General features: G+C 41.5%; 1 pseudogene; it reads right to left on the reverse strand.

Annotated features, from left to right (window-relative positions):
• LOC149840136 (kinesin-like protein KIN-5C) overlaps positions 1-19,969 on the reverse strand; it is a 49,272-nt pseudogene extending 29,303 nt beyond the window's left edge.
• Between the last annotated feature and the right edge of the window lie 5,153 nt (positions 19,970-25,122).

Genomic DNA, 25,122 nt, shown 5'->3' on the forward strand with positions numbered 1-25,122 from the left:
CCCGCTTCATTCCACTCCACCAATATCTGCGCTGCAAATCTTTGAACATCTTTGTGCCGCCCGGGTGAATCGTGTACCTGGACTTGTGGGCTTCAGCGAGAATCTCATCTCTCAAAATAGGGTCTTTTGGCACCCAGAGACGATCCTTATGCCATACACCTCCTTCCTCACTCAGACGAAAGGGGGTATCGGCCCGCTGCGCTAGAGCCTTCAGCTTTTCGTACTGCTCATCGCTCTTTTGACTAACAAAGATCCTAGATAATAGCTCAGGTTGAGCTACCATGCTGGAAAGACTGATCGAAACTGGAGTGACTGCAAACGGTTCCCACGATATCAAATCCTCGATCAGCTTCCACCCCGCAAATAACAAATTAACGGAAACGCTGGGAGACTTGCGGCTCAGAGCGTCGGCCACAACGTTCGCTTTTCCCGGGTGGTAGGACAAGGTAAAGTCGTAATCCTTGAGGAATTCCAGCCAACGCCGCTGCCTCATATTCAGCTCCTTCTGTGAGAACAAATATTTTAGGCTCTTATGATCTGTAAAAGCCTCGAACCGCTCCCCATACAAATAGTGCCGCCATATCTTCAATGCGAAGACCACCGCTGCTAACTCCAAATCATGAGTCGGATAATTCTTCTCATGTATTTTAAGTTGGCGCGATGCATAGGCGATCACTCTATCGTTCTGCATTAAGACGCAACCCAAGCCTGTCCCGGAAGCGTCGGTGTAAATCACGAAGCCGCCTTGACCCGAAGGTAAGGCCAAAATAGGAGCAGTCGTAAGACGTTCCTTCAACATCAGAAAACTGTTCTCGCACATGTCGTCCCACACGAACCTAGCTTCTTTCTTCAGGAGTTGCGTCAAGGGTAGAGAGATCTTAGAAAAGTCCTGGATAAATCTTCGATAATACCCAGCTAATCCAAGAAAACTCCGAATGTCACGAACATTCCTCGGTTGCTGCCAACTGAGTACAGCCTCGACTTTCGCTGGATCCACGGACACACCTTCCTTGGAGATGACATGTCCCAAAAACATGATCTCCTCGAGCCAAAACTCGCACTTAGAGTACTTAGCGTACAAACGCTCCTTTCGCAAAGTTTCGAGAATAACTCTCAAGTGCTCACGATGTTGCTCCCAGCTATCGGAATACACCAAGATGTCGTCAATGAACACGATCACGAAGGTGTCCAAGAAGGGTTTGAACACCCTATTCATGAGATCCATGAACGCTGCAGGAGCGTTAGTGAGTCCGAAGGGCATGACCGTAAATTCGTAATGCCCATACCTGGTCCGGAAGGCCATCTTGGAGATATCATCTCCCTTAATTCTGAGTTGATGATACCCAGATCTAAGGTCGATCTTTGAGAAGATCTTGGCCCTCTGCAACTGATCGAACAGATCCTCGATGCGTGGCAACGGGTACTTATTCTTTATTGTCGCCTGGTTGAGCATCCGATAGTCGATGCACAATCGCAAAGATCCGTCTTTCTTCTTCACAAACAAGACAGGAGCTCCCCAAGGCGAGACGCTGGGGCGGATGAATCCCTGATCCATCAACTCCTGCAACTGCTTCTTGAGCTCTTCGAGCTCGGCTGGTGCCATCCGATATGGAGCCTTAGAAATTGGCGCAGTACCCGGCAGCAACTCGATGTTGAACTGCACCTCACGAGGTGGAGGAAGGCCTGGCAGTTCCTCCGGGAAGACGTCTGGAAAATCTCGCACAACCTCCAAGTCTCCCATCGAGACTCGCGTCGGCTCGGACTGGACGACACTAACCAGAAAGGCAGTGCATCCCTTCCTGAGGTAGCTTTGCGCCTTCAGCTGGAGATCAACAATTGTAATAATTTGTCCCCATTACGATGTAGCTTCCAAAGATTCCCCGGGTCTGTCGACCAAGGGTATAGGCTTGCGCACAAAAGGGGCAGGGGATCGGCCCCTACTGGCAAACAAAAAGGCAGGGGCCGATGGCCCCTGTTAGCAAACAGAAAGGCAGGGGCCAATGGCCCCTGCTGGCACACAGAAAGGCAAAGGCCGATGGCCCCTGCTGGCAAACGAAAGGCAGGGGCCTATGCCCCTGCTGACCAAAGAAAGGCAGGGGCCATAGGCCCCTGCTGGCAAACAAAAGGCAGGGGCCTATGCCCCTGCTGACCAAAGAAAGGCAGGGGCCATAGGCCCCTGCTGGCAAACAAAAGGCAGGGGCCTATGCCCCTGCTGACGAAAGAAAGGCAGGGGCCATAGGCCCCTGCTGGCAAATGAAAGGCAGGGGCCTATGCCCCTGCTGACCAAAGAAAGGCAGGGGCCATAGGCCCCTGCTGGCAAACAAAAGGCAGGGGCCTATGCCCCTGCTGACGAAAGAAAGGCAGGGGCCATAGGCCCCTGCTGGCAAATGAAAGGCAGGGGCCGATGGCCCCCTGCTGGTGCAAAAGAAAGGCAGGGGCCATGGGCCCCTGCTGGCAAATGAAAGGCAGGGGTCGATGGCCCCTGCTGGCGCAACAAAAAGGGGCAGGGAGGAGGGGCTCGACCCCTCCCCTGCCGTAGCAGAGAGCAGGGAAGAGGGGCCCAGCCCCTCCCCTGCCGTACGGAAGTAGGGAGGGGGCTCCGCCCCTCGCCTGCCGTACGAAAGCAGGGAGGAGGCTCAGCCCTCCCCTCCCTGTGCAACGAAGAACCGAGGGGGGGAGGAATGGGAGAGAGAGACGGAAAAAAAGGGAGAAGAAGAGGAGGGAGAACGTACCTGGTGGTCGGCGGCGGCGGCGGAGAGAGGTCGCAAATGGCGGCAGCAGACGAGCGAGGGAGAGTCGGGAGGCGGTGAGGGAGAAGAGACAGCGAGGGGGAGGGTTTCGTATTTGAAACCCCCCCCTGCCTTATCTTTTTAAAGGCACGAGGGAGGCGGTGCCTCCATTGGGTCCGGGTCGGGTCCGGGTCCGGATCCGACCCGAATCCTAACCATTTTTTTTTTTAACGGGTTGTTACATCAACACTTCTGCAGAAGTTGGATGCGTCTGTGGCATAGCCTCCTTTGGAGAATCCTCTCTCGGCTAAAGTTGTCCCTATGGAGCGAACTCAACTAGCTATTCGGGTTATTGAAAATACATAGAATAACAGACGCCCGAACTTGTTTTAGTTGATTCTACGTTTTGCCTGCGTGTACCCGCAGGTTCGTAATTATCGAAACATAAGGTCTGTTCACACTGGTCGTTCAGTCGTGAGATTCGCTTGCACTACTGTTTCGCTTGCACTACTGATTCGCTTGCACTACTAATTCTCTTGCTTGCTAGATAGTTTAGTATGCCACTCATTGAGCTGTGCACGTCTGTCAAGGCGTTACTCTAGTTGGTTAAACTGCTTATGCAGTTCTTTGCGGAGTAATAAGGAGCTTTTCATACTGGTTAAATACTTATAATAATAGCATTATGCCAGTTGCAACATATTAGCATGTGACTTGCTTTATCCCTTGGTCGAATTGTTTGGTGTTTATTGTAGCGTAGCACTTGTTGGCTGGCATCTCTTATGATTGATGTGATTGCATACAGCTCGTAATCTACGAACTGGTGGCAACTAGGATTGATGTGGCCGCTTGTCTTATAAGATGCTTACTTATTGTGATATAACTGTTGCCGTATGATTGCTTATGAATGGCTTGTGATGTAATGGTTTATGCCTTACGATTAATTTAATTACTTGTTCATGGACTAAGCCATTTTATGGTAATTATATGTTTTACGAGCATTGTTATGAGTGCTTGTCTTATTCAGTTGTTTTGTTTGGCGGACGGGTAGAGTTAGTTACCCTTCGCCCATAGAATCAACTGAATTTCCATATTTGCGCGTTCTCATGTGTCGTTTACACATGCTTAGAGGGCCTATTTGAGGATTGCAATATTCCTTGTGGCATAATACGATGCGTAGGATTTTATGCTTCTATGTGAAGTGATACGATGCAGATTGCTGATATGCATGGTTGTGCCCATATTGTGGCTATCGACCCGGAGGCGGTCAATGGTTTAGAGCAGTCGATTATTGATGCATGCATCACCGAGTGGGGTGTCTGTCGAGCACCTGATCTCCAAAGGATTATCTGCGAGGGCGTGTATGATCAAGACCAGGTACCCGGCTAGAGTGGTAGATTCTCTGTGAGGATGTACACTGTCCACGAACGGGTAGCCGCAAAGACGGTGAACTCCTGTGAGGAAGTGTATGGTCCAAGACAAGGTATACCATCTAGGCCAGAATTCCTTGTGAGGTTATACATGTCCAAGACCAAGTGTTCCGGGCGTTGATCTTGTTGTTTGTATTAGTGGCTATCGACCCTGAGAGCGGTCATTTGTGTGGCTGCGTGTATCGCAATGATTATCATTGGATATGACATTTGTTAGGGACTGATCTCCCAAAGGTTTCGTTGTGAGGTTATACATTTCCCAGATCAGGTGACCCGGCTACAGTGGGAGATCTCTGTGAGGATGTACATTGTCCACGAACGGGTAGCCGCAAAGACGGTGAACTCCTGTGAGGAAGTGTAGGGTCCAAGATCAGGTATACCCTCTAGGGCGGTAATTCCTTGTCCGATCGTATATCTCTCGGACCGAACGATCCGACGTGGATCTTGTGTTTTTGCTTACCATAAAAGTTATGGTGAGCTGTGACGATCTTCTGAGATTGTTTGTGATAGCCAACTATGAATTCATAGTTTCGGCTTTCTGTTTAAGCATGATTACATGCTTGACTCAGGTGTGAGAATTAGATCGTTAGCGATTTGAGTTAGTGATCATGTTTTGGACCTTCTACGGAAGGGTGAGCTTTTCTGAGAAGGTATGACGCCTTAGTGTGTCATAACCGGTGACGGTTAGCCGCGTAAGACTTTGAGAGATGAGGATAAATTAAGGTCGTTCAGGACAAAGCGTTGGTTAGAAGTAGCGAGTGACAAACTATGTCCTGGTGGTGATTAGATGCAGAGACCTCGTTCTAGGAACGAGGACAAGCTTGTTGCGTAGTAGTTCACAGCTTACGATCAAATGGATCGTATAATGCGTTGGTCAGTTGAACTGCTTACTTGCGTTGAACTGCTTACTGTTTGCACTGCTTACTCACTTGCACTACTTACTCGCTCGCACGCCTTATTCGCTTGTACTGCTTACATGTTTGCATTATTCACCTGCTTGCATTGCTTACTTGTTTAACTGCATATCTGCTTTAAACTGCGTAGCCTACTGAATTAAATGTACTTAATTCAGTTTTCTGTTAGTTTCTCTTGTGCACCTACTAGTTTTTCGCGAAACTAACCCATTATATGGGTACAGGTGATGTTTAGGTACTCTACGGGCGATGGCGCGATTGCAAGATGGCTTCAAGACTTCTTCTTCCTGCTCTTAGCTCGTGTCCTGGACGCTTGGGTTTGTATCGGATTTCCCTTAGGATATCCGAATTTTTGTGCGTTTTGGTTCTTTTAGCTAACGTGCCCAGAGTTGTCAGCTTGCCTTATGATTTATCAAAGAAAAATCTTCTGCTGATTTCATAAACCAACTCTGAAGGAAAGAGATATTTCTAGTCTCTTGCCTGTTTTTCTTAAAAGGTTCGTAAGTTTGAAATTTGGGGCGTTACAGATGAAGCCTGCTTTTAACAAATCTTCAAGTACTTCCTTAACTTGTTGCTCAACTCGATGGTCTAACTTCCTCAGTTTCTGCTTGATTGGTCTTGAATCTGGTTTTAACTTGAGTCGATGCTCAACCAGCTTGGGATTCAATCTCGGCATATCCTCATAAGTCCAAGCAAATACTTCTTGATGATGCTTAAGAAACTGGATGAGTCTTGCTTTCTGATCTGCATTTAGGCCCGAGCCGATTTTAAGAATTTTCGGATCATCTTCTAATCCAATGTTGATATCTTCAGTTGGATCTTGAACCAAAGACGATGGTTCGTCCTGCTTTTGGACATGAGCAAATTCTGGCAATTCTTGAATAGTTGAATCGAATTCTGCTAGCTCTTCGATCTGCTCTGTTGCCTCATTGATCCCTGCTCTTGCCTTTATCTTATGAATTCTTGCCAACTTTAAATTATTTTGGGAGAATTTGGGATTGATAATGAACCTTTTTATCGATTCAGGAGCCATGTTTTGACGATCCTGAAAATGCCAAGAAGGTTTTTAAGAGAAAGTACAAGCCCAAAACAAGCTTTTTGTACAAAAGCAAAGAACAATGGCACTGACGAAATATAAGCAAGAGTGATAGATGCCCAAATGTGAAGAGAAGATCAAGCTTTCATTGATTTAATAAAGTTGAGAACAACGACCAAATATTTACAAGACTGACAGAGGGCACAAAAGACTGAGACTGCGTCGTCCCTACAAGACGAACTGAAAAACAAGAACAAAAAGCAGGAAAACTAAGGCATTATCCTTCTCATTTGGTTCTTTTGACAAATACGGTTTCCTCGTTGGAGGCTTGTCCGGCGAAACCCAGCCCTGAACTGTCTGAATGTCGAGCAGGAATGATTGGCTCTACTATATCGTTTTCATTTTTTCCCATGCCTCGGAATGGCTGGTACCCATGCTTTATCAGCAGATCAAATCCCCTTTTGGCCTTGGAAAACTGAGGGAATAAAGGATGATCTTTGAAAGAGGTGTAGTTGATACGTCCTCCAAGCTTAAAGAAACAGGGTCCTTGCCATTGGATTATTGCAGCAATGTTTTCTTCTTCCTGAACATCCTTCAACTTCAACATCTCTAAACTTTCGTTGAGGTTGATTTCATCACTTTCTCGGATGCTGGGGATGTATGATGTAAACGTTGGACGGAGGATCATAGGCTGTGGTAGCCTCTCTTCGGGATCTTCTCCCAGAATGGTGGTGATCACCCCCCCTTTGGACCATTTAATGCATTGGTGGAGGGTTGACGGAACAACATGGGCATTATGGATCCATGTTCGTCCCAGCAGAAGATTGTAAGTGGGTGGCACATTGACGACATGAAATAAAATTGTATGTACTGAGTAATTGATGAAGATTTCTAAAAAGATTTTCCCTTTGGCAGTCTGCCCATGGTTATCGAAGTCGTAGATCGTAATCGGATCAAGCACGTATTCTTCTTCTTTCAATCCCAAGGCTTTTGTTGTCATCTCTGGGCAAATATTGAGGTTGCTGCCTCCATCAACGAGAACTTGCGGAACAGTCATGCCCCTGGTTCTTACCACAATATATAACGCATTGTTATGAAAAGAATGAGGTTTTGGCAAGTCCTCATCTGAGAAGGTCATAGGCACATTGGTCATCGCCTGATTCACAATTTGTGCCATATCTTCTTGAGTGGTGCCTGGCATCACCTTGATCTTTCTCAACAGATCATTTAGAATTTCTTGATGTTTTGGGGAATCATGAGTCAGTTCTAGGATTGAAACATTGAAGAGTGTCGTGATTGGCCTCTGCAACAGATTGGCTCACTCTTCAGCTGCTTTAGAGGTTTTTGTTTCTTCTGCAGGGACTTTCTTTTTAATGAACTTCTTAGGGAAACCTGGGACCCATTTGTTCTCAGCAGACGAGTTCATCTAACTCAGGATTGAGATGATGTCCATTTTCTTGGGTGTAGGCTGGTCCCGATGCAGAACCATGACCTGATGTTGGAGACTTATGTCCTCATTGGAGCATGGGCATATGTGGTTTTGTGGAAGAAAGGAGCATTCTGAGATGGTCGCTGCGGAATGATTTGGAAATGGAGCTGACAGGATTTCCATCTTTCCTTCCTCTTCATCTTCTATGAGGATATTCTTATCTATGCAGTCTTGTATCAAGTTTTTGAGGATGAAGCAATAATTTGTATCATGCCTCATTGTCCTGTGAAATTTGCAGAATTGCTCTTTAAATCTTCCCATGATTATTGGAGGATCTACGATTTTAGGAAGCTTAACCATTCCTTGGGACAACAGATATTCTAGGACTTTTTCTAGAGGTTGATCCAGATGAGTGAATTTGCGATCCGTACTCCAATTGATGTGCTTGGGTTTTTCCTGAAGATCCTCTTTTTGTTGGGAATCGTTCGAACGAGGCTTGTCGTTGTTTTTGAAGAACTTTCCTTTCCTTCCTTTGTTCTGATCAGATTTTATGCGACTATTGTTATTGTTTTTTATGCCACTGCCATGATTGTCGCCTAGGGTATCGGATGAGTAAGTAAAATGTGCCTTCTTCTTTTGATCCTGTGCATTTTTTACCAGAGTAATTCCCTCATATACTCCATTTTTCATTCCCATTTCGAGTCATTCTGCTCGTTCTGTCAGCTCGATGAATGATTTTGATGGGTATGTGGAAATGAGGCTTCTCAAAAGCTGTAAGAAGTTGTTGAGGATGATTTGGAGGGCATATTCCTCATTTTGTTGCAAATACTTCTCCATTTGCGGATGAAATCTCCGCCCTTTTCATTGCTTTCTTGCTTGAGGTTGTATAAATGATTGAGCGTGGGTAGAGCTTCTGTGTTGAACAGAAATCGCTCAATGAACATGTTAACAACTTTGTCAAAATCTCGCAACTCGATGGGGTTGACATGCTCTGCATACCACTTAGCAGCTATGTCTTCCAAACTGCGGGGGAAGCATAGGAAGAGAGCACGGTTATCTTCACTGAATCTGGCACATTCTGCAAAAAAAACATTGCCAAATGGGCCTTGGGATCGCCGGATCCGTCAAACTTAATGAATTTCCTGGGGAGATTCTCCAAGCTGCTATCTCCATCTAAACCGAGGTAGAAGTCCTACCTGGTATATACTTTCTTTCCTTTGTCTCGGATTTGTAAATCCTTGACTATCTTGGTCAATGCTTGGATTGAGTCTTTTGCCTGAACCCCGTACTTAGGTTTGTTTACTAATACAGGCTCTTCAACCGTTCTCTTAGAATGTCGCAGGTGCTTTGGGATAAACATTTATTGCTCTTCTTCTTCAGAATCTTCTTTTACCGATTCTGTTTCCTCAGAGGTGTTGTCGTGCTGACCTTTCTGTTTATTGATCATGACATGCTTTTTTATGGGCTTTCTCTTGATTTTGCTTTTAGATGTTGCTTTCTTTGGACCAGCACCAGCCTGCTCAGACATCATCTTTGACATCATCTTCTAAAATATTTTGTACATGGCGGGATCAGCATCATCTTTCTCTTCTGGGCCATGTCCCCTGGACAACCTGGGAGAGTTCATTTCCTCTATCTTGTTGTCACTGTGTTGTTGAACGGTTCGCTTGTCAGTTCTAGTCTGAACCATTCTGAGATGCCAAAGTTGTCCTTGGCTGAATAAGAGAATGATTAGAATGTGGAAGAAGCTCTTTTGAAAAAAAATTCAAGAAATGCATAAATGGAGGGTTTGGTAGATAATTTTAAAGGTTATCCCATTACCCGGGATCGGGTCATCACAAGACTTTTGATAATTGTGTCACCATTTTCATGATAACGGAAAAATATGCCTTGTTACCTAGGCGAGGTCGTCAACCATGATAAAAGACTTTGAAGAGAAATACGAGGAATGTCTCATTACAAGGGATGAGGTCGTCACTAGAATCGTGACCATTTATGCTATAGCGCAAAAGAGTAAAATTTGGCCCATACAACTTTTCAGTAGAGCAAAAAGTAAATTTTATTAATAATAGATTCAGAGACAAAGAGAAAGTGGACAGACAGTTTGTCATCATTCTTGATATTCAGTAGATACTTTTGATCTAGGAAATACAGACAGAGGAATGAAGGAATCCCAAGTATATTTGGTTACATGGTATGCCCCAGACCACTTATCCGACTGCGGGTTGAATTTTGGCATGTTACCCGTCGGGAAGCGAATGTTGGCACGAACCTGTCGTTGCGAGAACTGTCTGAGACACTTCTCTGATTGATAATCGACACAGAAGAAGGGGCCAAGCAATCTGTAGCGCTTGCTACGAGCATAAGTGTAGCGAGGAACTGATTCTCGCTTGTCGAAGAAATCCCAAATGATCTCCTCCTGATGTAGACTCTCGATCAAAGCTCGATACTGAATGGCAGACTTCGGCTTTTTAGTGTTGAACCTGAAGGAACTGGCCTTTGATGGCACATGTCGCAAGAACCACGACTGCAGGGCATAGGTGCATCCTTCCACTAGAATGGTCTCTCCTAGAGCAAAGCGAGCTAAGCCTCGGTAGAGGAAAGCTAAGGCGGCCATGGAAACTGAAAGAGGACGGGTCTGCTTGCTTCCCCATCTTTGAAAGAGTTGGGCAACTCTGACATCGATAAAATTCTGACCATCTTGGAAGAAAGTTAATCCCACTGTGCATAGGATCATGGCATGTTGAATTCTGTCTTTCGCTGCTCGAGACAAGGTGTCAACCTCTTCGTAGGCTCCGTACTTGCGATAGAGTCCAAATAGGTCGATGAACTGACTTCCGCTGATCTTAATGAGAGACCAAGATCTGCTCCCTGTTGCTCTGGCCAAAGCTTCTCGAACATCTACCTCTTTGATGTTGATCAGGAACTGTTGCTCGACAGGATCATCTGGCTGACCAGCTGGTGCGGGCAATCCCATAATGTCATTGAATTCGTCCATCAGTAAAGTCACATCTCCCTATGGAAACCAAAATATGCAGGTACGTGGGTTCCACCGTTTTGCCATATCCTAAATCAAACTTCCATTGATGGTTCGCTTGCCTATTGTTGATGTCATCTCCAATCCACAGTTATCCAAGTGATCTGGGAACATACGCGAGAAGGTGGCGAACCAAGAATAATACCACCGAGGGAAGAAGAAATGGGTCTGGATAACCTGATGATCCGGGGATCCCTCCTTTATCTGATAGAAGACATGATCCCGGGGAAAGACAACATCAAGGGAGTTGGACGCCATCGGAAATAATACTGGGGCAAAGAAGAATGAGGAGAATCAGATAGAATACATGACTTATGGATAGACTCTTGAAGAATAAATACAAACCTGGAAATTTTTGAAAGATCGAGAAAATTTTAAAGGAATTTTCTAGGGTTTTTTTTCAAGAAAATTTGATATATAAAAGAGAAAAAGAATGTAGATAGAGGAAATATACGCCTATGTTTTTTAAAATAAAGAGAAAATTTGAATAATATACCCAAGGTTTGGGAAAAGGTCTTATATATATAGAAGAATTCAAGAAAACATCACATAATTATAGTTACACAAACAAGGATGCGCACACAGCACTCCGTAAAGGCTGACTCTAAATGCAATATTTTGAAATGGCTTGTAGGACCTTAATCCTAACTCTAGGGTTTTAGATCATCTCATTTCAATCAAGATACGCCGATATACTCAAGACGAAGCTCGAAGTACGTGGCATATAAAATATTTCTCTGGTTCTAAGGTAATGGCTTCCCAACATCCTTGAGCACCTACGATATACCTTGGACTATGGCCTTTAGGTACGTGGTAGGGGGCGCTAACCCAAACAAGTGGTCCAGTTGTGAGGCTCTCTCCCGAACTATGGTTTAGTGAGACAGCCCAGCAACGTGAAGATCGGGACAACATAGATAGGGATGTTTTTGAAAACATGTTCAACATGCAATAAAACCATATGTCTCTAATGCAAGTCCTAAATAGATAGAATTTAAATGAAGAGAAGCATATACTTGCATACATTTTTTGCATTTAATCCCTACAATTGAGGAGAGTTGTATTTCAGACCTAAGTCTAAGTGAACATGGAATAATCTCCTCAATATGGTCCTACCAAACCATACTTAGATCCTATATGCATTATGTCAGCTAGGACAAAATCTAGGCTCCTAAAGTTTGCATGAATGAAGCTGACATTTGAAAGAATAAAGACTTAGACAATATCAAAGTAAAGCAAAAGGCACAAATTCGACCGGACGAAGACGAGTCCCATCTCGGTCGCCACTTCTGTGATCATTGCAAAAATTTTCCTCTTCTGCCTTTTTAGGGGAAAAAGAGAAAATTTCTTGCAAGGTCTCACTTGACCTTTGGAAAAGGATTTTTGAAAATTTACTCGCCTCTGCTTTGAAATTTTGTGGGAAAATGAAGAGACGGGATTCGCTCATCGGTACGAGATTCAACCGTTCCTAGCGCCTTTACCGGGGGTAATCGAACCAAGGATCAAATTCATGCCTTTGCTTTGCCCAAATTTATCTAAGTGATTATTCTAAGTCCTAAATGCACATTGAATCAGGCTTGTGCTATGATTTTGAACTTCAGAAGAATGCATATTTTTAGAAATGCTTCAAAAAATTTGAGATTTTCCAAGTGATTTGGGGAATGGATCTTGAAAACATCCTTTAAGAAACGGCCCGAAAGTTCAGAAATTGATTTAAAATTTATTGAAGAATATTGTAAATCGCAATAATGATTTTCTGAAAGAAGTTGTAAATCGCACAATGATTTTCTGAAAGACGTGATAAATCGCAACACCGTAAATCGCATGATGATTTGCTAAAAGTCATTATAAATCGCACAATGATTTATAGAAAGGTACGGTAAATCGCAATAGCAATTTACTGAAAGATGTCGCAAATCAGATGACGATTTTAAAATTCAAGAATTTGAAATGAATTTAAAAGCATTAAAATCGAAGATCTAGAAACCGAATCCAAAGTCAAGTTTTTTGGAATTTGAGGTGTGAATTGAATTGAGAATCGAGATTGGGGTTTTGAGAGAAATAAGGAATAAAATTCAGAGTTGGAATGTAAAATCCAAAGATAGAAATTTAAAAATAAAATTGAAAATTGGGAATTGAAAATAGGTATTTGAAATAGAATTTAAAGTTAAAGGGAATTGAAAATGAAATTGAGAAATAAGATTGAATCTATGAAGTGGAATAAAACAATGACTTGGAATTTAGGAATAAAAAACATTTTTTGAAAAATATTTCAAAATTCACTTGAAAATTTGAAAATGGTTTCAAAGAGGTGGAAAATGCTGATGAAATTCTATCTTAAATGATGAATGCATTGAAGGGAATTTGAAATTTGGTGTTGAAAAGCATATTTTCATTCTTTAAGTGAATTGAAATAAGATTGAAGATATAATACATTTCTGACTATGGCCATAAAATGTATTATATAATAATCGTATTTAAATTCATTTGAAGAATAAAATACATTTTGGTGCCTTTATATAGTTTAAAATAAAATTAACTCTCAATATATCCTGACTATGGCCATTGATATATGTTTTGAATTAATTTTAAATTAAACTCTAATAAAGAAATAAAATATTTAGAAAAACATGATGATTTTTTGAAAGAGATCCAGTGTGGACCTAATGTTATTCCATAAAAGATGAAAACCCTAAGTTTTGTTCACATTTTGACTATGGCCATAAATGCAAATCGTCAACTTAGGATTTAATCAACTTTTATTAGAATGGTGCTTGTGTCATTCGTGTTTCACCATAGTGTTATTGAAAATGAAAATAAAAATGCAATATATTGATTATGAAAAATGAAAAGTTAAACTACATGCTCATTCATTCTAAACTAAGCATAAAGTAAACTTCTCATTAATTGATTTATTACAACCTTTGAATTAATACAACGATTGAAAAGAAATAACAAAACAGAAAATCCTGCAAAATAAGCAAACTTGTTAGAAATAAATGTAGGCTTTTATGAATTTTTCCTCAATTATTGAAAAATTAAAGAATATATCCAAAATTAGCATTTTATGCCTCAGAAATAAAGAAAATTAAACAAAATAAACACATATGATGCATGATTTTGTGAAAGCATTTAAAAAAGGGATTTTTGGACAGATGGGAGTCTTAAACAACTGAAATTTGGCTTAAAATGAATTCATGGACTCACAACTCAGCAAGGAAGCATTTCCTTATTTTACATAATATCAAAATCATTCCTGAAACTAGAGTTATGATCAAAACATCAGAGCATTAATTTCAGAAACAGGAAATTGGATTTTAATAGACAGGTTTCGGTAAACTGGATGTTACAGAGGCTAAACAAACCCGATTCCTCTCAAATTTGAGGAAAAAGTTGCTTAATTCAATTAAGAAGCTAACCCAATTTACAGAATTGAAAAATCGATTTTGGTTAGAAAAGGGCGACTTCGAGAAGTCACTGTTTCTAAACAGAAAATGAATTGCACCCAAGTTTTATTTCATTAGTGTTATTGTTAACTGTAAAAAATTATATATATAATTATATATATACACTCCCGCACCCAAGTTTTTTAAAGTGCCGCATCGCTGCACCCTCACCCGCACCAATATGACATAGTTTAGGGATGTTAGGGCTTTTGTTTTGAAGTTCAAATGTTGTTCGCTATTGAAGTTAAAATGCCTACAGCTAAGATTTATTGTTAAACAACACAACGATATGCTTTTATCCCTCCCCCCATCTCTTGAAAGCAGTAGATGGTGAAAAGTTCTCTCCATTGAAGCTGCTTGATAAGGATCTATTTGATCCCTTGCACATACAATACCCAACCAGCATGGATGATCATCCATGCCATAGATGGTCCTTCGTTTTCCTATTGAATGGGCGTGTGATGGCAACAACCAAGATGGCTAGTAACATGTGACTTAGAAAAAGAATGAACCATTGCATTTAGGGGAAAGAGATCATCTCGACTGTTGGAACGAAGAGCAAAAAAAAGAGTAAAAAACCACTACACGACCAATAATAATTACCAAAGTCAAAAGCAATATTGATTCCAACCTCTGGCTTGTTTTTAATATTCTTTGCCATGTGAGCATAGTCCAGAGTACTAAGTGTCTCCTCCAAACACTGAACAGATACCGTTGCAATTATGCAAGTTTTAGTCCTTCCACCAAGAGAATCCCTTAACAACCTAGTAAGCTTGCTATCTCTGACAGATTAAACTAGGGGTGGCAATCGGGTCGGGTCGTCGGGTTGGCGGGTCAGAATACCTCAACACGAACACGACCCATTCATTAAACGGGTAACCCGACACGACACGGTTAACCCGCTTAATAAACGGGTCAGGTCAACACGACACGATTATATCTCTCTGTTAAAAGATGTTGCAAGAAGGAAATAAGAAGGGGGTTATTTTAAGTAAGAAGAAATTAAAAAGAGTTATACTTTTAGCTTGATTTGATGTTAAAAAAATTAACGCTTTTTTCATATGAGAACATTTAATGATATTGCTCTCAAGTCTTGTCACCTCTGCAGTGGGACTCCACTGATTAACTTTTCACCTCTTTCTCTCTCTCACATTTAATGTTATTGCTCACAAGTCTTGTCACCTCTGCAGGGAGGGTTTTAAATATTTAAAAGTGTCGTGTATATTTAAAACGGGTCGACACGATTACCAGTTTGGGTTGCGGATTTAATCATCCCAAAGAACCATTTTAAATATAAACGGGTTGCGGGTTGACGGGTTCGTGTAAACGGGTTGACCCGCCCGCCTAACCTGTTTATTAAACGGGTCAAACGGGTTGGCGGGTTGGCATACCCCTAACACGAACATGACCCGTTTAATAAACGGGTTAGGCGGGTCGACCCGTTTACGACACGAACCCGTTTAAGCCAAACCCTAACCCGGCTAAGAAGTGGGTTGGCGGGTCGTGTCAGATTTTGCCATCCCTAGATTAAACACCACAGTCAAGCATTATATTATCACAATAGACGACATGCATGTAGAATCGCAGATGCACACATGTACATGCATCGACACACAACACACGCATGCATGCACACAAAAAATACACTTTCCCACATGCACATAGGCACACATAGACAAGCACAAATGCATGCAGGTGCACCCACACAATCATGCACACATAACATACACACACGCGCACGCACATGCACAGATCTTGCAAGTTAACCTGTAAGTAGGGGTGGCAAAATCTGACATGACCCGCCAACCCACTTCTTAGCCGGGTTAGAGTTTGGCTTAAACGGGTTCGTGTTGTAAACGGGTCGACCCACCTAACCCGTTTATTAAACGGGTCGTGTTCGTGTTAGGGGTATGCCAACCCATTTGACCCGTTTAATAAACGGGTTAGGCGAGCGAGTCAACCTGTTTACACGAACCCGTCAGCCCGCAACCCGTTTATATTTAAAATGGTTCTTTGGGATAATTAAATCCGCAACCCGTTTGTAATCCAAATTGGTAATCGTGTCGACCCGTTTTAAATATACACGACACTTTTAAATATTTAAAATTTGTCTTGCATAGGTGACAAGACTTGAGAGCAATAGCATTAAATATGAGAGAGAGAGAAAGAGGTGGAAAGTTAAACAGTGGAGTCTCACTGCAGAGGTGACAAGACTTGAGAGCAATAGCATTAAATGTTCTCATCTAAAAAAAAGCGTTAATTTTTTTTAACATCAAATCAAGCTAAAAGTATAATTCTTTTTAATTTCTTCTTACTTAAAATAACCCCTCATTCTTATTTCGTGCTTCCAACATCTTTTAACGGAGAGATATAATTGTGTCGTGTTGACCCGACCCGTTTATTAAACGGGTTAACCGTGTCGTGTCGGGTTACCCGTTTAATAAATGGGTTGTGTTCGTGTTTGCCACATCCGACCCATTTAATAAACGGGTTGTGTTCGTGTTGAGGTATTCTGACCCGCCGACCCGATCTGATTGTCACCCCTACCTGTAAGGGACATGGCCAAGATTCTCCACAAGAGAAGTAACAACACGACCAAGAGTAAGTAAGCTTTTATTGATCTCTCCAGCCTCTCTTGCACAACCCTAGATTTAAGATATCAGAAAGAACAACAACTTCAATTACATGAGCTTAGCAATTTAGGAGGAAAATAGGCAATGCTGGCAAAATGATCAACATCCCCAATTCAGTGGTATTTATGCAAGACATTGGCTTTCTACTACCATAGTAGTAGCTCCAAATTCCAATGCAAAATAAATCAGAAAGTGCAAGGCATATCCCTCTAATTTACCTCTCTACCCCCCGATCTTGATATGTTTTCAGATCCAGCAAGATCAACCAAATTCAATTTCCCACATTTGATAAGTTCTCCACCTTCAGGTGTTGCTTCTTTGATATGGATAGTTACAGAAAATAGTGAATGAGAGCGGCTGAAGGAAACATTTATGCAACATTAAAAACAGTGAAAGGAAGCATCTACATAAGAATAACTGCAGAGATACTAGATCAAGAAATGTACCTAGATTGTTTGTTCAGAAGAGTTTCGGCAGTACGCCGCTTGGATGACCCCCTCTCCAGTAAGGAAAATATCTCACTGGCATTTGTCACAATTTCCTCCTCAAGACCTCTAACTAGGACCCCTCCCTTCCCATCCTCCATAAGAAACGGTTTTTTCGGTTTATTGTCCGACGTAATCTTTGTTATCTCTTCTGGCGCAAGTAAATCAGTAATTTCTTCATTGTACAACTCTAGAAAAGTAACTTTAACACTATACTCGTCCCTTTGGCTCTCCAAGGTGTCAAAATCTGCTTTACATCTCTAGGAATTACTCCAGCATCAGCAGGTAGCTCTCCACACTGAGGATTACAGAAACAAGAAAAGCAATGTAGTTTTGTAAATTATCTCCAAGGAAAAAAATACCCGCGCTACTGTGATTCAAAAAATCAAAATTAGTACTAAGGAGCACACAGAAAATAAATGATCATATGAAGATAACTAGGCCTGCTCCAAAATTACCTTTGACTTTTTGCAATCACCTTCCATTGTGTAAGTCTATCCTGTTCCAGTCTGAACATATGCAAATATTGTGCAATTGAATCCCTTTAATACTTCATTCACTATAGGGACAACTGTTTGTCCATACAAGTCCTTTTGCCGAGCACCAGGACAAAAAAACTACATAACAAAAAATATGTGCAGAAATTATCAGTCTCTGATCAATCACAAAAAACAAGGAATGGAAGCATGTCAAATTCCAAATGCAAGAGCTTAATATACCAATTTTCCATGAAGCAGATATATTAACATAACATAATGACAGAAAACAGTGTATTATACAGTGAGATGCAGAAAATGATAATGATAAATGATGCAGCTTTCCAACCATATGTGCATAAAGTGGGCTGTGCAGAGACATTGCTGAACTGATAAAGAGAACACCATCGACAATTAATAGAAAACCAAAAACAGCAAAGAAAAAGAATAGCAACTAGAAGAATGTATGTTTAAAGAAGACAGCCTCTGAGAACTACCGAAGCCTGACATTCCTTGAATGTAAAATATATATGCAGCTTAATTCGAGAGAAGCTCCATTGTGACAACAGAGTCACCAATACATAAAATGGAAAAAAATCATAATGCATGATTAAAATGTTTTGCATTCAACAAGAGTTAAAAAAAAAAGGACATGAAAATGAGTAATAAAAAAGTTCAGTGATAGCATACATGGGTTTGATTCGGCTCTAGATTTATCAAATGAGGTCAAAAAAGGAGAGACACTTGTTTTGTTTTTTTTTGAAAACCAAGATAGGTTACAGTTTGAACCTGAGATCCAAAAACAAGATTCGCTAAAGTTTGGATCATATTGGAGTTTTCTAAGAAGCCTTTGTTAACACATTTTTTTGTGTTATAAGCATTTATCCCAAGAGAACAGTTCTATTATCAGCATCCCAAGGAACACAAGGATTCATTAGGCTTGAAAATTTATTGAAAAAGATGTGTTTCAAATGGAGCTTTGCTAACTATGCTTCAGAAAAGGTTCTTACAGTGATGTCTGCTTAAAAACTTCCTCCAAACCAATGAAAAGATGCCCACGGAAGCACCCTAAGGGGCTATTACAAATGCATCTATCATTGTGCATATGACATACCTGATGAAATAGAGTTTCCAAATCCACCCAACATCATTTTTTATGTGTATCTTTCCACTGGTTGACCCAATTCAATCCATGTTGGGAAAGAAAGAGAAGTTGGGTCTCTATTAAAGCCAAGCAAGTACCAACTTAAGTGTTCATAAACTAAAGATTTCTAGCCCTTTTCTATAAAAAGTTCAATATCAATTCATTTCAATTTGCATTATTTTTCTTTTGGCGAGAATTGTCCCATTATATGCGGTGTAAAATGCACGACCAGAGAATAACAGAAAAGAGTTCCTTTTGCACTCCCAAGCCTCAGCGACCACATATCAAATACAAACAACTAGAAACTCATATACCTTCATCCGATTTCCTATGTTGAACTGCATTTGCAAGCCAATTTCATAGTATGAACCACAGTTCCCATAAAAAAGAGCAGAGAAAAGAACAGAACCCCGGAAGAAAGACTAAAAGATGTAAAGCGGAGGACTCGTGTGCCTCTCAAACAACCCAGAACTGCTGGAGTTTCAGTCACATGTGACCCAAACCCCAACATTCAGATCTAGAACCTGCAAAAGCTGAACTTGAAACGCTCCATTCAGGGCAGATAACTATACTCGCACAGCATCTCCTATCCATAGACCCATGCCCGCTTTTATACAGTTAGATACCAAATTATCAATCTTTGAAATGGGCATTAAAGTGGTTGATCCTCCACCTACTCCCCTATCAGTTATGCATTCGTTTGTTATACTAAATGCAAAACCAACAACAATAAACACAGCAATCAACAGAATACAAGGATGATGGGCAAAGAAACACAAGATCGACTCTCAGGGCGGAATCGCAATCGGTGACACAGAAACGCAATCTAAGCAAACACAAAACCCTAATTCGAAAAGGAAACAAAACCAAAGCTCGAAAGAGCAACAAAGGGGGAAAAGTCGGGACCTTGTCGAACGTGAACACGCGGTCGATCTGCTTGCCCGCGATGCTCTGCGATACGGAGACCTCCCGCTGGTACTTGTTGCAGGTGATGACCTGTGGCGCATTGCATCTCAACTCCTCATCATTAAACGGCCTGAGAATTTCGCTCAACAAGATCAGAAAAACTATAAAACGCAAACGAACCGATGCCGCATCCGAAAAAAGATATAGAAACAAGCAAAGAGAGAAACAGAAAGTGATCCCGGTGGCCTTGCCTGCAACGGAGGAGAACCTGAACATTGACCCCCTTCTCCTTCTCGTGCCGGCCCGACATTGCATACAGAGAGAGAGAGAGAGGCGGGAGTGAACGGTTTTCAAAATTTCGGAGGCGATTTCGAATACGCGCTTGCTTCTCTTGGAAATGACTCAAAATGCCATTCTCCATGGGGTGGACATTGGGCAATCCATGGGGCGGTCCGACCCAGATCCCGTGAGAAATCCACAAATCTCAAATCCGAGGGAGATCCTTGGATCCAAGACCCGACAATTTATTATTCCATGGAGATTGGGGAGGTGTGGAAAGAGAGATCCCAAGATCTCTCTCATTTTCCCAAGTAAAATCAGGCGTTTGAATACTTGGGTTTGGCATAGTGGGTTTGGGCCAAGACCAAGGTTCAAATCTCATGGGCATCACTTTTTGCACAAGTTGAAGCATGGCAACTTTGTGGGGCGGGCTGATATGCGGAGGTATACGGCTCTCCCGTACACCCCACTGAGTGCCACGCGGTGCTCAGTGGGAACCCAGAACACGCATGTTTCGGGGGTGCACACTCAACACCCTCCCCTTCATGGGCGCAAGGGGCAAGCTCATGGAGTTTTATGCTGTCAGGACAGCCATAGTAAGTAAGGCAGGCAGAGCCAGCGCCGCTAGATCTCTAATCTTGTGAGAGGTTTTTTTTGTATAAATATCCAAAAAAAACTTGGGTGTTCCTAACCCCAGTAAAAAAAAATCAGGATTGAAACCTGTCGTGGTTGTATTCAACCTTAAATGGATTTTCAAAACCATTCAAAGAATAGGCCAATTTTTAACCTGTCGTGATTGTATACTCTCCTATGTCATTTTGAATTCTGGTTAGGGATGTCAACAGGTAGGACCGTTCTAATTTGAATCCAATTAGTTAGACTGGGCAACCAAATTCAGATCCTATTAGTAGTTGGATCAGAATTAGTATTGATTTTGTCAACCCAGCCTGAATCCGAATTTGACTAAGATCTGAAATCCGACAAAATCTGAATCTGATTAAGTGTAAATATCGAATTCTAAGCTTGTCAGATCCGGACTAGGTTTTATCTAATTCCATCTGACTGAATCCAAACCTAATTTTGATTAAGTCAGACTCGGTAATGGCTAAATCCGACCCGTTTACATCCCCATGTGATCATAATTATGAAAATGTCTAGCAATATGGAGGTGATGATTACATAGGGCTTTATTGGTGTTAATTAAAAGTGATGGCTATTTTGAGTAAAGCGGTCAGCCAACTTTTCAACTAATTGAGACTGGTTCGGGTCAGGGGTGGGTCAGACGACACATCGTCATGAGCTATTTAATTTGTGATCAACTTGGAAATGGATCGCATCAAAGACCCACTTTAAGATGACTTTCTTTTGAACCATCTATTTTACACCATTACAATACAGTCCATTTAAATGATCATGAAAATAAAGTGGAGTTGTGATAAGCATTGCATCAATGTTATTTGAATGCTGCCCAATGCCCATGTGTAGGTAAACGGGTCGGGTAACCCAATCCTTCATGGTATACCCCAACTTGCCAAAATAACAAATTATCATGTTGGGATTCCAGCTGTGGTTTGATCATATCGTGAAAATGAAATCCCAAACCCAGATCCGTATGATTTCAATTTTTTATTTTTACTAAAAATACGTATATAATACATCGGTCGAGTTTGAAATCCAGCAAACAATTCGGGTCGAGATAGCATCTGTATAGTGAGATTTGCCCAAAAAAAAACACGATATGACTTTTTAATGTGAGAATGAAGGGGTAGGCCATTTAGTGGGATGACTATCTCTTTTCTTTTTATTTAAAAAATGATAATTAAAAAATTAAAAGAAAAGAGTGACAAGTGCGAACAATACTTTTTGAGGTTTTCATTTTTAATCAACCTAAAGAAGCCTAGAGAGAGAAAGATGTTGGGTTTCCCTCTTTTCTGAGATCCATTGGTTTGATGCACATTCAGTATCGCTGCAGAATTCCAAGCACGATGCCTGATCTTTTTTAGGACGATTTTTGTATTTGCTGGATAGCGATTTGTAGAAGTCCTCTCAGCTGAATGACGATTCAATTGTTTAGAGTTTGAGGATCAACGATTTGTCGATAACGATTTGGCAAAAAGTGCTTTAACCTGCATAGCGATTTGTGATTATCGCTGGATAGCGATTTGTGTTAAGGCGCTTCAAGCGCATTGTAAGTTGTGTAAGACGTTTAGTCTTTCGCATTTAATACGGTCTCGTCCTCTATTTAAGGGATAGATGAGAGAGATCAAAGTAGCGCAGCAGAGCAAAGAGAGAAAAACTCTTTTAAGGCACTGAAAGGGTGCGGAGAGAACAAAGCAAGAAGTGTTGCTGCACTTCTTGCAGGACAGTTTCGTGGAGCTGGTTCTTCAGATCATTCGTTCTTTGTTCTTTGTTCTTTGTTCTTCAGTGAGGTATATCCTCTTGTTCATCTCGTTACACCTTATGTGTTTGTAAGGCTTAATTATGCCTTTTGGCCACTTTGTAATCTTTATTTGAAGATAGTGGAAGGTGTTGACCTATCGGTCATCGTGGGCGTACCTCATCTTGAGGGAACCACGTAAATCTTTGTGTGTTTTTGTTTTCGTTGTTTTTTTGGTTTGATTTATTTTCTTTCACTATCATTGTTGTGTTACCTCCATCGATCCACACTTGTGGGGAGACCCGATACGTTTGTTTTAACTTCAACATCTGGTATCAGGGCTTTGGTTCTTTTTTTTTGTGAAGTCATGAAGAACAACGTCGGTCGTATGATCAATTTGAATGGCACAAGCTGGATGACTTGGAAAACTAAAATGGAAGACATCTTAGTTTATAAAGATTTGGATAGACTCATTAAGGGTGTCAGTGGCAAACCAGAAGAGATGAAAGATGACAAATGAAGAAAGCTAGATCGAAAGGCAGTCGGTTTCATTCGGCAGTGGATAGATGACAATGTTTTTCATCATGTATCTACAGAAACTTTGGCGCATAATCTTTGGACCAAACTAGAAACCTTTACGACAGAAAGACGATAGTGAATAAGGTTTTTCTATTTCAAAAGCTTGTAAACCTCAAGTATAAAGAGGGCAGCTCTATCGCAGAGCATTTGAATGTGATCAAAAGCATTGTAAATCAGTTGGCCACAATGAAAATCTCTTTTGATGGTGAGTTGCAAGCTTTGTTGTTCATTAGTTCCCTTCCTAAGAGTTGGGAAGCCTTGGTTGTCACAGTTAGTAACTCTGCACCTGATGGAACGGTAACAATGAGCCAAGTTACTAGCAGTCTTTGAATGAAGAGACCAGGAGAAAGTCATCAGGTTCTTCTACCTCTGAGGCGCTTGTAATTGAAAACCGAGGGTGAAGTAGTTGTAAGAGCAATACTCTGCACTATCGTAGCAAATCCAAAGGCCACTCACACTCGAGCTCAAAGAAAGACGACAAGAGTTATTATTGCCACAAGAATGAGCATATGAAGCGGGAGTACAGGAAGCTCAAGTTCAAAGAGCAAAGCAAAGAGAAAAGCTCAAAAGAAAAGCAGAGTGTCACAGCCGCAGTCACAGATAGAGAGCTCATGGTTATCTGTGATGGCACTAACATCAATTTGATCGGTCAAGAAACTGATTGAGTAATTGACTCTGGAGCTTCATTTCATGTTACTTCACGGGTTGATTTCTTTACTTCCTACTTGCAAGGTGATTTCGAGAATGTCTGAATGGGAAATGAAGACGTGTCGAAGATTGTTGGCATTGACGACATTTGCCTGAAAATAAACGTTGGCTGCAAATTGTTGTTGAAAGATGTGAGGCATGTACCAGACATCCGACTAAATCTGATCTGTGTCAGAAAGTTGGATGATGAGGGCTACAATAACACCTTTAGTGATGGAAGGTGGAAGTTAGTCAAAGGCTCCTTGGTGGTAGCTAGAGGAATAAAGACATGTTCCCTTTACACTTTGCAAGCAAAGATCTGCAAGAGTGTTGTGAATACTGTGGAGAATGGCTCGTCCACAGAGTTATGGCATAGAAGGCTCGGGCATATGAGCGAGAAGGGACTGCAAGTTCTAGTTAAGAAAGAGCTCTTGGCGGGTGCAACAGGTATATCTTAAGAACCTTGTGTTCATTGCTTTCATGGTAAACATAACAGAGTTTTCTTTTATAGAAGCATTGCATGTAGAAAATATTATGGTCTAGATCTCGTACATTCTGATATTTGCGGACATTTGAAGGTCAAAACACTTGACAGTGCATTGTATTTTGTGACTTTTATAGATGATCACTCTAGGAAAGTTTGGGTTTATACACTAAGAACTAAAGACCAAGTTTTAGATATATTCAAGCATTTCCAGACCGTGATTGAAAGAAAAACTGACAGGCAATTGAAGTGTGTTCGCTCGGATAATGGTGGCAAATATATTGGGTCATTTGATCAGTATTACACCATTAATGGCATCAAGCATGAAAGAACTGTGAGGATAACACATCAACAGAATGAGGTTGTTGAGAGAATGAATTACATCATTCTTGAGAGAGTCAAATGTTTGCTGTCACACTCAAAATTGCCAAGATCTTTCTAAGGTGAGGCAATGAGGACAACAATTGATCTTATCAACCTGTCTCCTTTTATTCTCTTAAAGGGAGATGTTCCAGAGAAAGTTTGGACAGGGAAAGAACCTTCTTATGAAAACTTAAGAGTATTCGTCTGCAGAGCATTTATTCATATTCCGAAGGAAGAGAGGTCCAAGCTTGATCCAAAAGCCAAGCAGTGCATATTTCTTGGCTATGGGCATGAAGAATTTGGCTACAGACTATATGACCCTATTGATAAGAAGGTGGTCAGAAGTCGAGATGTTGTCTTCTTGGAAGATCATACCATTGAAGACATTGGAGAGACTAAGCCATGAGAGTCCAGTAAAAATGATCTTGTTGACTTAGATCCCCATGATGCGCCAGCTGTTCAGGATTTTGTGGAGGAGATGCCACCTTCTCATGGTAATGCAAAGCAAGGAAGTGTTGAGACAGAGATTGAGGGGGAGCCAACACCCCAAGAGTCACTTCCTCAGACTCCGATAAGGAGATCTACCAGAGAGAAACAATCATTCAGGAAATACTCATTGAATGAGTATGTGATGATTACAAATTAAAGTAAGTCACAAACTTTTGAAAAAGTTTTGGAGGACAAAAACCAAACT

This window comes from Nuphar pumila, chromosome 4 (assembly GCF_984573655.1).
Source record: "Nuphar pumila chromosome 4, dmNupPumi1.hap1.1, whole genome shotgun sequence".
Taxonomy (NCBI): Eukaryota; Viridiplantae; Streptophyta; class Magnoliopsida; order Nymphaeales; family Nymphaeaceae; genus Nuphar; species Nuphar pumila.